The sequence below is a fragment of the Oncorhynchus nerka genome, linkage group LG4, assembly GCF_034236695.1.
Source record: "Oncorhynchus nerka isolate Pitt River linkage group LG4, Oner_Uvic_2.0, whole genome shotgun sequence".
Lineage (NCBI taxonomy): Eukaryota > Metazoa > Chordata > Actinopteri > Salmoniformes > Salmonidae > Oncorhynchus > Oncorhynchus nerka.
The window spans coordinates 97,909,153-97,924,875 of record NC_088399.1 but is presented as its reverse complement, the minus strand read 5'-3'; positions in this window follow the sequence as shown (position 1 = coordinate 97,924,875).

The window sequence follows — 15,723 nt, the reverse complement described above, 5'->3', positions numbered from 1 at the left end:
TGTATTGTCTCCTACCAGACTGTATTGTATTGTCTCCTACCAGACTGTATTGTATTGTATTGTCTCCTACCAGACTGTATTGTATTGTATTGTCTCCTACCAGACTGTATTGTATTGTCTCCTACCAGACTGTATTGTATTGTATTGTCTCCTACCAGACTGTATTGTAGTGTATTGTCTCCTACCAGACTGTATTGTATTGCCTCCTACCAGACTGTACTGTATTGTATTGTATTGTATTGTCTCCTACCAGACTGTATTGTATTGTATTGTCTCCTACCAGACTGTATTGTATTGTATTGTCTCCTACCAGACTGTATTGTATTGTCTCCTACCAGACTGTATTGTATTGTATTGTCTCCTACCAGACTGTATTGTGTATTGTCTCCTACCAGACTGTATTGTATTGTCTCCTACCAGACTGTATTGTATTGTCTCCTACCAGACTGTATTGTATTGTATTGTCTCCTACCAGACTGTATTGTATTGTACCAGACTGTATTGTATTGTCTCCTACCAGACTGTATTGTATTGTATTGTCTCCTACCAGACTGTATTGTATTGTCTCCTACCAGACTGTATTGTATTGTATTGTCTCCTACCAGACTGTATTGTATTGCCTCCTACCAGACTGTATTGTATTGTCTCCTACCAGACTGTATTGTATTGTATTGTCTCCTACTAGACTGTATTGTATTGTGTGTCTCCTACCACTGACTGTATTGTATTGTCTCCTACCAGACTGTATTGTATTGTATTGTCTCCTACCAGACTGTATTGTATTGTCTCCTACCAGACTGTATTGTATTGTATTGTCTCCTACCAGACTGTATTGTATTGTCTCCTACCAGACTGTATTGTATTGTCTCCTACCAGACTATCAGACTGTATTGTATTGTATTGTCTCCTACCAGACTGTATTGTATTGTATTGTCTCCTACCAGACTGTATTGTATTGTCTCCTACCAGACTGTATTGTATTGTCTCCTACCAGACTGTATTGTATTGTATTGTCTCCTACCAGACTGTATTGCCTCCTACCAGACTGTATTGTATTGTCTCCTACCAGACTGTATTGTATTGTCTCCTACCAGACTGTATTGTATTGTATTGTTATTGCCTCCTACCAGACTGTATTGTATTGTATTGTCTCCTACCAGACTGTATTGTATCGTCTCCTACCAGACTGTATTGTATTGTCTCCTACCAGACTGTATTGTATTGTCTCCTACCAGACTGTATTGTATTGTATTGTCTCCTACCAGACTGTATTGTATTGTCTCCTACCAGACTGTATTGTATTGTATTGTCTCCTACCAGACTGTATTGCCTCTACCAGATTGTATTGTCTCCTACCAGACTGTATTGTATTGTATTGTCTCCTACCAGACTGTATTGTATTGTATTGCCTCCTACCAGACTGTAGACTGTATTGTATTGTCTCCTACCAGACTGTATTGTATTGTCTCCTACCAGACTGTATTGTATTGTATTGTCTCCTACCAGACTGTATTGTATTGTATTGTCTCCTACCAGACTGTATTGTATTGTCTCTCCTACCAGACTGTATTGTATTGTATTGTCTCCTACCAGACTGTATTGTATTGTATTGTCTCCTACCAGACTGTATTGTCTCCTACCATTGTATTGTATTGTCTCCTACCAGACTGTATTGTATTGTCTCCTACCAGACTGTATTGTATTGTATTGTCTCCTACCAGACTGTATTGTATTGTATTGTCTCCAGACTGTATTGTACCAGACTGTATTGTATTGTATTGTCTCCTACCAGACTGTATTGTATTGTATTGTCTCCTACCAGACTGTATTGTATTGTCTCCTACCAGACTGTATTGTATTGTATTGTCTCCTACCAGACTGTATTGTATTGTATTGTCTCCTACCAGACTGTATTGTATTGTCTCCTACCAGACTGTATTGTTGTCTCCTACCAGACTGTATTGTATTGTATTGTCTCCTACCAGACTGTATTGTATTGTCTTGTATTGTATTGTCCTACCAGACTGTATTGTATTGTATTGTATTGTATCGTCTCCTACCAGACTGTATTGTATTGTCTCCTACCAGACTGTATTGTATTGTCTCCTACCAGACTGTATTGTATTGTATTGTCTCCTACCAGACATGTTGTATTGTATACTGTATTGTGATACTTGTATTGTATTGTCTCCTACCAGACTGTCTCCTATTGTATTGTATTGTCTCCTACCAGACTGTATTGTATTGTCTCCTACCAGACTGTATTGTATTGTATTGTCTCCTACCAGACTGTATTGTATTGCTCTCCTACCAGACTGTATTGTATTGTCTCCTTGTATTGTATTGTACCAGATTGTCTCCTACCAGACTGTATTGTACTCCTACCAGACTGTATTGTATTGTCTCCTACCAGACTGTATTGTATTGTCTCCTACCAGACTGTATTGTATTGTCTCCTACCAGACTGTATTGTATTGTATTGTCCTACCAGACTGTATTGTATTGTCTCCTACCAGACTGTATTGTATTGTATTGTCTCCTACCAGACTGTATTGTATTGTCTCCTACCAGACTGTATTGTATTGTATTGTCTCCTACCAGACTGTATTGTATTGTCTCCTACCAGACTGTATTGTCTCCTTGTATTGTATTGTCTCCTACCAGACTGTATTGTATTGTATTGTCTCCTACCAGACTGTATTGTATTGTCTCCTACCAGACTGTATTGTATTGTCTCCTACCAGACTGTATTGTATTGTATTGTCTCCTACCAGACTGTATTGTATTGTCTCCTACCAGACTGTGTATTGTCTCCTACCAGACTGTATTGTATTGTATTGTCTCCTACCAGACTGTATTGTATTGTATTGTCTCCTGTATTGTATTGTCTCCTACCAGACTGTATTGTATTGTCTCCTACCAGACTGTATTGTATTGTATTGTCTCCTACCAGACTGTATTGTATTGTATTGTCTCCTACCAGACTGTATTGTATTGTATTGTCTCCTACCAGACTGTATTGTATTGTATTGTCTCCTACCAGACTGTATTGTATTGTCTCCTACCAGACTGTATTGTATTGTATTGTCTCCTACCAGACTGTATTGTATTGTATTGTCTCCTACCAGACTGTATTGTATTGTATTGTCTCCTACCAGACTGTATTGTATTGTCTCCTACCAGACTGTATTGTATTGTCTCCTACCAGACTGTATTGTATTGTCTCCTACCAGACTGTATTGTATTGTATTTGTCTCCTACAGACAGACTGTATTGTATTGTATTGTCTCCTACCAGACTGTATTGTATTGTATTGTCTCCTACCAGACTGTATTGTATTGTATTGTCTCCTACCAGACTGTATTGTATTGTCTCCTACCAGACTGTATTGTATTGTATTGTCTCCTACCAGACTGTATTGTATTGTCTCCTACCAGACTGTATTGTATTGTCTCCTACCAGACTGTATTGTATTGTCTCCTACCAGACTGTATTGTATTGTATTGTCTCCTACCAGACTGTATTGTATTGTATTGTCTCCTACCAGACTGTATTGTATTGTCTCCTACCAGACTGTATTGTATTGTATTGTCTCCTACCAGACTGTATTGTATTGTATTGTCTCCTACCAGACTGTATTGTATTGTCTCCTACCAGACTGTATTGTATTGTCTCCTACCAGACTGTATTGTATTGTCTCCTACCAGACTGTATTGTATTGTATTGTCTCCTACCAGACTGTATTGTATTGTATTGTCTCCTACCAGACTGTATTGTATTGTCTCCTACCAGACTGTATTGTATTGTCTCCTACCAGACTGTATTGTATTGTCTCCTACCAGACTGTATTGTATTGTATTGTCTCCTACCAGACTGTATTGTATTGTATTGTCTCCTACCAGACTGTATTGTATTGTCTCCTACCAGACTGTATTGTATTGTATTGTCTCCTACCAGACTGTATTGTATTGTCTCCTACCAGACTGTATTGTATTGTATTGTCTCCTACCAGACTGTATTGTATTGTATTGTCTCCTACCAGACTGTATTGTATTGTCTCCTACCAGACTGTATTGTATTGTCTCCTACCAGACTGTATTGTATTGTCTCCTACCAGACTGTATTGTATTGTATTGTCTCCTACCAGACTGTATTGTATTGTATTGTCTCCTACCAGACTGTATTGTATTGTATTGTCTCCTACCAGACTGTATTGTATTGTATTGTCTCCTACCAGACTGTATTGTATTGTATTGTCTCCTACCAGACTGTATTATTGTCTCCTACCAGACTGTATTGTCTCCTACCAGACTGTATTGTATTGTCTCCTACCAGACTGTATTGTATTGTATTGTCTCCTACCAGACTGTATTGTATTGTATTGTCTCCTACCAGACTGTATTGTATTGTCTCCTACCAGACTGTATTGTATTGTCTCCTACCAGACTGTATTGTATTGTATTGTCTCCTACCAGACTGTATTGTATTGTATTGTCTCCTACCAGACTGTATTGTATTGTCTCCTCCTGTATTGTACCAGACTGTATTGTATTGTATTGTCTCCTACCAGACTGTATTGTATTGTCTCCTACCAGACTGTATTGTATTGTCTCCTACCAGACTGTATTGTATTGTATTGTCTCCTACCAGACTGTATTGTATTGTATTGTCTCCTACCAGACTGTATTGTATTGTATTGTCTCCTACCAGACTGTATTGTATTGTCTCCTACCAGACTGTATTGTATTGTATTGTCTCCTACCAGACTGTATTGTATTGTATTGTCTCCTACCAGACTGTATTGTATTGTCTCCTACCAGACTGTATTGTATTGTATTGTCTCCTACCAGACTGTATTGTATTGTATTGTCTCCTACCAGACTGTATTGTATTGTATTGTCTCCTACCAGACTGTATTGTATTGTATTGTCTCCTACCAGACTGTATTGTATTGCCTCCTACCAGACTGTATTGTATTGTATTGCCTCCTACCAGACTGTATTGTATTGTATTGTCTCCTACCAGACTGTATTGTATTGTATTGCCTCCTACCAGACTGTATTGTATTGTATTGTATTGCCTCCTACCAGACTGTATTGTATCGTCTCCTACCAGACTGTATTGTATTGTATTGTCTCCTACCAGACTGTATTGTATTGACTGCCATTGTATTGCCTCCTACCAGACTGTATTGTATTGTATTGTCTCCTACCAGACTGTATTGTATTGTATTGTCTCCCACCAGACTGTATTGTATTGTATTGCCTCCTACCAGACTGTATTGTATTGCCTCCTACCAGACTGTATTGTATTGTATTGTCTCCTACCAGACTGTATTGTATTGTATTGTATTGTCTCCTACCAGACTGTATTGTATTGTATTGTCTCCTACCAGACTGTATTGTATTGTATTGTCTCCTACCAGACTGTATTGTATTGTCTCCTACCAGACTGTATTGTATTGTATTGTCTCCTACCAGACTGTATTGTATTGTATTGTATTGTCTCCTACCAGACTGTATTGTATTGTATTGCCTCCTACCAGACTGTATTGTATTGTATTGTCTCCTACCAGACTGTATTGTATTGCCTCCTACCAGATTGTATTGTATTGTCTCCTACCAGACTGTATTGTATTGTATTGTATTGTATTGTCTCCTACCAGACTGTATTGTATTGTATTGTCTCCTACCAGACTGTATTGTATCGTCTCCTACCAGACTGTATTGTATTGTCTCCTACCAGACTGTATTGTATTGTCTCCTACCAGACTGTATTGTATTGTATTGTCTCCTACCAGACTGTATTGTATTGTCTCCTACCAGACTGTATTGTATTGTCTCCTACCAGACTGTATTGTATTGTCTCCTACCAGATTGTATTGTATTGTATTGTCTCCTACCAGACTGTATTGTATTGTATTGTCTCCTACCAGACTGTATTGTATTGTCTCCTACCAGACTGTATTGTATTGTCTCCTACCAGACTGTATTGTATTGTATTGTCTCCTACCAGACTGTATTGTATTGTATTGTCTCCTACCAGACTGTATTGTATTGCCTCCTACCAGACTGTATTGTATTGTATTGCCTCCTACCAGACTGTATTGTATTGCCTCCTATTGTCTCCTACCAGACTGTATTGTATTGTCTCCTACCAGACTGTATTGTATTGTATTGTCTCCTACCAGACTGTATTGTATTGTCTCCTACCAGACTGTATTGTATTGTATTGTCTCCTACCAGACTGTATTGTATTGTCTCCTACCAGACTGTATTGTATTGTATTGTCTCCTACCAGACTGTATTGTATTGTATTGTCTCCTACCAGACTGTATTGTATTGTCTCCTACCAGACTGTATTGTATTGTATTGTCTCCTACCAGACTGTATTGTATTGCCTCCTACCAGACTGTATTGTATTGCCTCCTACCAGACTGTATTGTATTGTATTGTCTCCTACCAGACTGTATTGTATTGTATTGTCTCCTACCAGACTGTATTGTATTGTATTGTCTCCTACCAGACTGTATTGTATTGCCTCCTACTGTATTGTATTGTATTGTCTCCTACCAGACTGTATTGTATTGTATTGTATTGTCTCCTACCAGACTGTATTGTATTGTATTGTCTCCTACCAGACTGTATTGTATTGTATTGTCTCCTACCAGACTGTATTGTATTGTCTCCTACCAGACTGTATTGTATTGTCTCCTACCAGACTGTATTGTATTGTATTGTCTCCTACCAGACTGTATTGTATTGTATTGTATTGCCTCCTACCAGACTGTATTGTATTGTCTCCTACCAGACTGTATTGTATTGTCTCCTACCAGACTGTATTGTATTGTATTGTCTCCTACCAGACTGTATTGTATTGTATTGCCTCCTACCAGACTGTATTGTATTGTATTGTCTCCTACCAGACTGTATTGTATTGTATTGTCTCCTACCAGACTGTATTGTATTGCCTCCTACCAGACTGTATTGTATTGTATTGCCTCCTACCAGACTGTATTGTATTGTCTCCTACCAGACTGTATTGTATTGCCTCCTACCAGACTGTATTGTATTGCCTCCTACCAGACTGTATTGTATTGTCTCCTACCAGACTGTATTGTATTGTATTGCCTCCTACCAGACTGTATTGTATTGCCTCCTACCAGACTGTATTGTATTGTCTCCTACCAGACTGTATTGTATTGTATTGCCTCCTACCAGACTGTATTGTATTGCCTCCTACCAGACTGTATTGTATTGTATTGTCTCCTACCAGACTGTATTGTATTGTCTCCTTCCAGACTGTATTGTATCCTACCAGACTGTTATTATATTGTCTCCTACCAGACTGTATTGTGTGTATTGTCTCCTACCAGACTGTATTGTATTGTCTCCTACCAGACTGTATTGTATTGCCTCCTACCAGACTGTATTGTATTGTATTGTCTCCTACCAGACTGTATTGTATTGTCTCCTACCAGACTGTATTGTATTGTATTATCTCCTACCAGACTGTATTGTATTGTATTGTCTCCTACCAGACTGTATTGTATTGTATTGTCTCCTACCAGACTGTATTGTATTGTCTCCTACCAGACTGTATTGTATTGCCTCCTACCAGACTGTATTGTATTGTCTCCTACCAGACTGTATTGTATTGTCTCCTACCAGACTGTATTATATTGTCTCCTACCAGACTGTATTGTATTGTCTCCTACCAGACTGTATTGTATTGTATTGTCTCCTACCAGACTGTATTGTATTGTCTCCTACCAGACTGGCACGGTGGTGTTCTCCCCCTGGAGCCTCCAGGGTTTGGAGGAGTAGATGGCCTCTCCGTTGACCCCCAGCCAGGCCCCCGTGCCCCTCAGCCTCTCCTCAAATAGAGGGGAGATCATACCATCCTCCACGGGGCCTATGTTCAGCAGGTAGTTACTACCCAGGGCCACCACTTACACGAAACAACAAGAGATTGGTGGATGCAACGTAACGTAAATCAACACTGCTAGCTAGCCAGCTAGCCCCGAATAGCAGCACAGTAGAAACCATTACACTCAACGGAACGAGTTGATTAGTGTAGTGTCAACAACGCAGACACTGCCAGCTAGCCTACATAGTCAACAACGCAGCCTCTGCCAGCTAGCCTACTTCAGCAGTACTGTATCATTTTAATCATTTTAGTCAATAAGATTCTTGCTACGTAAGCTTAACTTTCTGAACACTCGAGACGTGTAGTCCACTTGTCATTCCAATCTCCTTTGCATTAGCGTAGCCTCTTGTGTAGCCTGTCAACTATGTGTCTGTCTATCCCTGTTCTCTCCTCTCTGCACAGACCATACAAACGCTCCACACCGCGTGGCCGCGGCCACCTAATCTGGTGGTCCCAGCGCACGACCCACGTGGAGTTCCAGGTCTCCGGTAGCCTCTGGAACTGCCGATCTGCGGCCAACAAGGCAGAGTTCATCTCAGCCTATGCCTCCCTCCAGTCCCTCGACTTCCTTGCACTGACGGAAACATGGATCACCACAGACAACACTGCTACTCCTACTGCTCTCTCTTCGTCTGCCCACGTGTTCTCGCACACCCCGAGAGCTTCTGGTCAGCGGGGTGGTGGCACCGGGATCCTCATCTCTCCCAAGTGGTCATTCTCTCTTTCTCCCCTTACCCATCTGTCTATCGCCTCCTTTGAATTCCATGCTGTCACAGTTACCAGCCCTTTCAAGCTTAACATCCTTATCATTTATCGCCCTCCAGGTTCCCTCGGAGAGTTCATCAATGAGCTTGATGCCTTGATAAGCTCCTTTCCTGAGGACGGCTCACCTCTCACAGTTCTGGGCGACTTTAACCTCCCCACGTCTACCTTTGACTCATTCCTCTCTGCCTCCTTCTTTCCACTCCACTCCTCTCCTCTTTTGACCTCACCCTCTCACCTTCCCCCCCTACTCACAAGGCAGGAAATACGCTCGACCTCATCTTTACTAGATGCTGTTCTTCCACTAACCTCATTGCAACTCCCCTCCAAGTCTCCGACCACTACCTTGTATCCTTCTCCCTCTCGCTCTCATCCAACACTTCCCACACTGCCCCTACTCGGATGGTATCGCGCCGTCCCAACCTTCGCTCTCTCTCCCCCGCTACTCTCTCCTCTTCCATCCTATCATCTCTTCCCTCTGCTCAAACCTTCTCCAACCTATCTCCTGATTCTGCCTCCTCAACCCTCCTCTCCTCCCTTTCTGCATCCTTTGACTCTCTATGTCCCCTATCCTCCAGGCCGGCTCGGTCCTCCCCTCCCGCTCCGTGGCTCAACGACTCATTGCGAGCTCACAGAACAGGGCTCCGGGCAGCCGAGCGGAAATGGAGGAAAACTTCGCCTCCCTGCGGACCTGACATCCTTTCACTCCCTCCTCTCTACATTTTCCTCTTCTCTCTCTGCTGCTAAAGCCACTTTCTACCACTCTAAATTCCAAGCATCTGCCTCTAACCCTAGGAAGCTCTTTGCAACCTTCTCCTCCCTCCTGAATCCTCCTCCCCCTCCCCCCTCCTCCCTCTCTGCAGATGACTTCGTCAACCATTTTGAAAAGAAGGTCGACGACATCCGATCCTCGTTTGTTAAGTCAAACGACACCGCTGGTTCTGCTCACACTGCCCTACCCTGTGCTCTGACCTCTTTCTCCCCCCTCTCTCCAGATGAAATCTCGCGTCTTGTGACGGCCGGCCGCCCAACAACCTGCCCGCTTGACCCTATCCCCTCCTCTCTTCTCCAGACCATTTCCGGAGACCTTCTCCCTTACCTCACCTCGCTCATCAACTCATCCCTGACCGCTGGCTACGTCCCTTCCGTCTTCAAGAGAGCGAGAGTTGCACCCCTTCTGAAAAAACCTACACTCGATCCCTCCGATGTCAACAACTACAGACCAGTATCCCTTCTTTCTTTTCTCTCCAAAACTCTTGAACGTGCCGTCCTTGGCCAGCTCTCCCGCTATCTCTCAGAATGACCTTCTTGATCCAAATCAGTCAGGTTTCAAGACTAGTCATTCAACTGAGACTGCTCTTCTCTGTATCACGGAGGCGCTCCGCACTGCTAAAGCTAACTCTCTCTCCTCTGCTCTCATCCTTCTAGACCTATCGGCTGCCTTCGATACTGTGAACCATCAGATCCTCCTCTCCACCCTCTCCGAGTTGGGCATCTCCGGCGCGGCCCACGCTTGGATTGCGTCCTACCTGACAGGTCGCTCCTACCAGGTGGCGTGGCGAGAATCCGTCTCCACAACACGTGCTCTCACCACTGGTGTCCCCAGGGCTCTGTTCTAGGCCCTCTCCTATTCTCGCTATACACCAAGTCACTTGGCTCTGTCATAACCTCACATGGTCTCTCCTATCATTGCTATGCAGACGACACACAATTAATCTTCTCCTTTCCCCTTCTGATGATCAGGTGGCGAATCGCATCTCTGCATGTCTGGCAGACATATCAGTGTGGATGACGGATCACCACCTCAAGCTGAACCTCAGCAAGACGGAGCTGCTCTTCCTCCCGGGGAAGGACTGCCCGTTCCATGATCTCGCCATCACGGTTGACAACTCCATTGTGTCCTCCTCCCAGAGCGCTAAGAACCTTGGCGTGATCCTGGACAACACCCTGTCGTTCTCAACTAACATCAAGGCGGTGGCCCGTTCCTGTAGGTTCATGCTCTACAACATCCGCAGAGTACGACCCTGCCTCACACAGGAAGCGGCGCAGGTCCTAATCCAGGCACTCGTCATCTCCCGTCTGGATTACTGCAACTCGCTGTTGGCTGGGCTCCCTGCCTGTGCCATTAAACCCCTACAACTCATCCAGAACGCCGCAGCCCGTCTGGTGTTCAACCTTCCCAAGTTCTCTCACGTCACCCCGCTCCTCCGCTCTCTCCACTGGCTTCCAGTTGAAGCTCGCATCCGCTACAAGACCATGGTGCTTGCCTACGGCACCTCAGTACCTCCAGGCTCTGATTAGGCCCTACACCCAAACAAGGGCACTGCGTTCATCCACCTCTGGCCTGCTCGCCTCCCTACCACTGAGGAAGTACAGTTCCCGCTCAGCCCAGTCAAAACTGTTCGCTGCTCTGGCCCCCCAATGGTGGAACAAACTCCCTCACGACGCCAGGACAGCGGAGTCAATCACCACCTTCCGGAGACACCTGAAACCCCACCTCTTTAAGGAATACCTAGGATAGGATAAAGTAATCCCTCTCACCCCCTTAAAAGATTTAGATGCACTACTGTTCCACTGGATGTCATAAGGTGAATGCACCAATTTGTAAGTCGCTCTGGATAAGAGCGTCTGCTAAATGACTTAAATGTAAATGTAAAAATGGATGCAGACACACTAACGAGACCTGATACAGATGACAGGTGTGAACTCAGACAGATACCTGCACACTGATGAATGGTGCTATTTTTATTTCAAGATTATTTTTTTATTTTTTACCCAGCACCTGCAAGTGATTGGATGTGTACACTAAGTTTGAAACAAGTGCAAACTCAGTTTACACAAGCAGTAGCTAACCACACACACACACACACTTCAAAACAGCTGGGAACTCGGAAATGTCCGACTTCCGGGCCTCCCGGGTGGCGCAGCGGTCTAAGGCACTGCATCGCAGTGCATCTGTGCCACCAGAGACTCTGGGTTCGAGACCAGGCTCTGTGGCAGCCGGCCACGAACGGGAGGTCCATGGGGCGACGCACAATTGGCCGAGCGTCGTCCGGGTGTAACGGTTTTCTTTACTTGAAGGAGAGGCGGACCAAAACGCAGCGTGGTGGTTATTCATGTTTAATCTATAAAGACACTGAACAGACTAAACAAAACAATAAACGTGCGAAAACCAAAAACAGCCCTATCTGGTGAAAACACAGAGACAGGAACAATCACCCACAAAACCCAACACCAAACAGGCGACCTAAATATGGTTCCCAATCAGAGACAATGACGAACACCTGCCTCTGATTGAGAACCATATCAGGCCAGACATAGAAATAGACAAACTAGACATCCAACATAGAATGCCCACTCGATCACACCCTGACCAAACAAAACATAGAAACAATACAAAGCAAACTATGGTCAGGGTGTGACACCGGTTTAGGAAGGGTTTGGCCGGTAGGGATATCCTTGTCTTATCGCGCAACAGCAACTCCAAAACATATATACATTTTTTTTTAAAGATCCCATGACTGAAATTTAAGTCAATCTCAGATCGATTGTCTGCAGGGCCATGTTAACCTCCCACTTCATGTAACAAGTCATGACCATCATGCTTTTAGGGAAAGAGGATACTTTTGTATTAAACTGCGAGTTTGACTCATTTTAAACCCTTAAAAATAATTTATATGACGGATATCTGTCGCAGCGAGAGAGAACTTTAATCCCTGTATAAATGGAAAACTCCACCCAATAACAATATGCACCTGGGCACAATTAGTTCAGGTAACACTTGTCACATGACACCATACCTAGACAACAACAGGTAAAAGTTCATGTCAATCATTTGTCATATCCTTATTGGTCCTGGTCAAAAGGAGTGCACGACAAAGGGAATCATTGGGGATACATAGAATATATAGATATAGGATATATAGATATATAGGGATACATGGTATATATAGATAGAATATATAGATATAGCTATAGCATATATATGCTATATATATATATGGATACAGCCTGATCAAAGGACTTTAGAGTGATGAAACTTATATATAGACATAGAATATATAGATAACATAGATTATATATATAGGATATATAGACATAGAATACATATATAACATAGAATATATAGATATAGGATATATAGATATGGGATATATAGACATATAATATATATAGATAACATAGAATGTATAGATATAGGATATATAGATATAGGATATATAGATATAGGATATATAGACATAGAATATATAGATATAGGATATATAGATATAGGATATATAGACATAGAATATATAGATAACATAGGATATATAGATATAGGATATATAGACATAGAATATATAGATAACATAGAATATATAGATAACATAGAATATATAGATATAGGATATATATAGACATAGAATATATAGATAACATAGGATATATAGATATAGGACATATAGATATAGGATATATAGATATAGAATATATAGATATAGGATATATAGATATAGCATATATAGATATAGGATATATAGATATAGGAAATATAGATATAGGATATATAGATATAGGATATATAGACATAGAATGTATAGATAACATAGAATATATAGATATAGGATATATATAGATATAGGATATATAGATATAGGATATATAGACATAGAATATATAGATAACATAGGATATATAGACATAGAATATATAGATAACATAGAATATATAGATATAGGATATATAGATATAGGATATATAGACATAGGATATATAGACATAGAATATATAGATAACATAGAATATATAGATATAGGATATATAGACATAGAATATATAGAAAACATAGGATATATAGATATAGGATATATAGATATAGAATATATATATAGATATAGAATATATAGATATAGGATATATAGATATAGAATATATAGATATAGGAAATATAGATATAGTATATATAGATATAGGAAAAAATAAGTATAGGATATATAGATATAGGTATAGGATATATAGATATAGAATATATAGATATAGATATATAGATATAGGATATATAGATATATGATATATAGACATAGAATATATAGATAACATAGGATATATAGACATAGAATATATAGATAACATAGAATATATAGATATAGGATATATACATATAGGATATACAGATATAGGATATATAGATATAGGAAATATAGATATAGATATATAGGGATAAATGGAATATATAGATATATAGATAGCATATATAGAATATATAGATATAGGATATATATAGATATAGCTATAGGATATATAGATATAGATATAGGATATATAGATATAGATATAGGATAAATGGAATATATAGATATATAGATAGCATATATAGAATATATAGATATAGGATATATAGATATATAGGGATACATGTAATATATAGATATATAGATAGAATATATAGAATATATAGATATAGGATATATATAGATATAGGATATATATAGATATAGCTATAGGATATATAGATATAGATATAGGATATATAGATATAGATATATAGGGATAAATGGAATATATAGATATATAGATAGAATATATAGATATATAGAGATATAGGTTATATAGATACAGGTTATATAGATATATAGGGATATATAGATATAGAATATATATCGATATAGAAAATATAGATATATAGATATAGACATAGAATATATAGATATATAGACATCTATGTGCACTTCCGGGTTGGAGCGAGCGGTCGCATCTGCACTCGGTCCGCAGGTAGTATTACATTTCATTACATTTCATTATAGTACAACGGTTTGATTTGTCTAATCTTATCAATTTCTTCTTAGCTAGCTACACAGCCGTCTTTGTTTCATAGATAATTGCGTAATTATCGTATTTCGTCGTCCTAACGCAGTCTACACTGCCCTGCAGCTAGCCAGCTAGCTAACGTCCACCGTTAGCTAGTCCACCGTCTACCGATTAGCAGCACAACTATTACACTCAACTGAACGACTTGATTAGTGTAGTGTTAGCTAGCTACATAGTTGTCTTTGCTGTCTTCGTACCCAAGATAATTGTGTAGTTTAGAGTGTGTAGTTTTATGTCGTCCTTAACATAGGAGACTCTGCTAGCTAGCCAACAGCTAGCCAACGTCTACCGAACAGAACTTCTGCACTCAACAATCCGGTCGCATTTCGCTTCGCTCCACAGGTAGTATCACATTTTTCATTTCATTTCATTACAGTACAACGGCTTGATTTGTTTGATCGTAGCTAGCTACCTAGCTAGCTACACAGCCGTCTTTGTATCAAAGATAATTGTGTAGTCTAGAGCGACTTCCTAGGTTAGTTAGCCAGCTATTGTCGTTCTTTTAACGCAACGTAACGTAATCAACACTGCTAGCTAGCCAGCTAGCCCCGAATAGCAGCACAGTAGAAACTATTACACTCAACGGAACGACTTGATTAGTGTAGTGTCAACAACGCAGCCAATGCCAACTAGCCTACTTAGTCAACAACGCAGCCTCTGCCAGCTAGCCTACTTCAGCAGTACTGTATCATTTTAATCATTTTAGTCAATAAGATTCTTGCTACGTAAGCTTAACTCTCTGAACACTCGTGACGTGTAGTCCACTTGTCATTCCAATCTCCTTTGCATTAGCGTAGCCTCTTGTGTAGCCTGTCAACTATGTGTCTGTCTATCCCTGTTCTCTCCTCTCTGCACAGACCATACAAACGCTCCACACCGCGTGGCCGCGGCCACCCTAATCTGGTGGTCCCAGCGCGCACGACCCACGTGGAGTTCCAGGTCTCCGGTAGCCTCTGGAACTGCCGATCTGCGGCCAACAAGGCAGAGTTCATCTCCGCCTATGTCTCCCTCCAGTCCCTCGACTTCTTGGCACTGACGGAAACATGGATCACCACAGACAACACTGCTACTCCTACTGCTCTCTCTTCGTCTGCCCACGTGTTCTCGCACACCCCGAGAGCTTCTGGTCAGCGGGGTGGTGGCACCGGGATCCTCATCTCTCCCAAGTGGTCATTCTCTCTT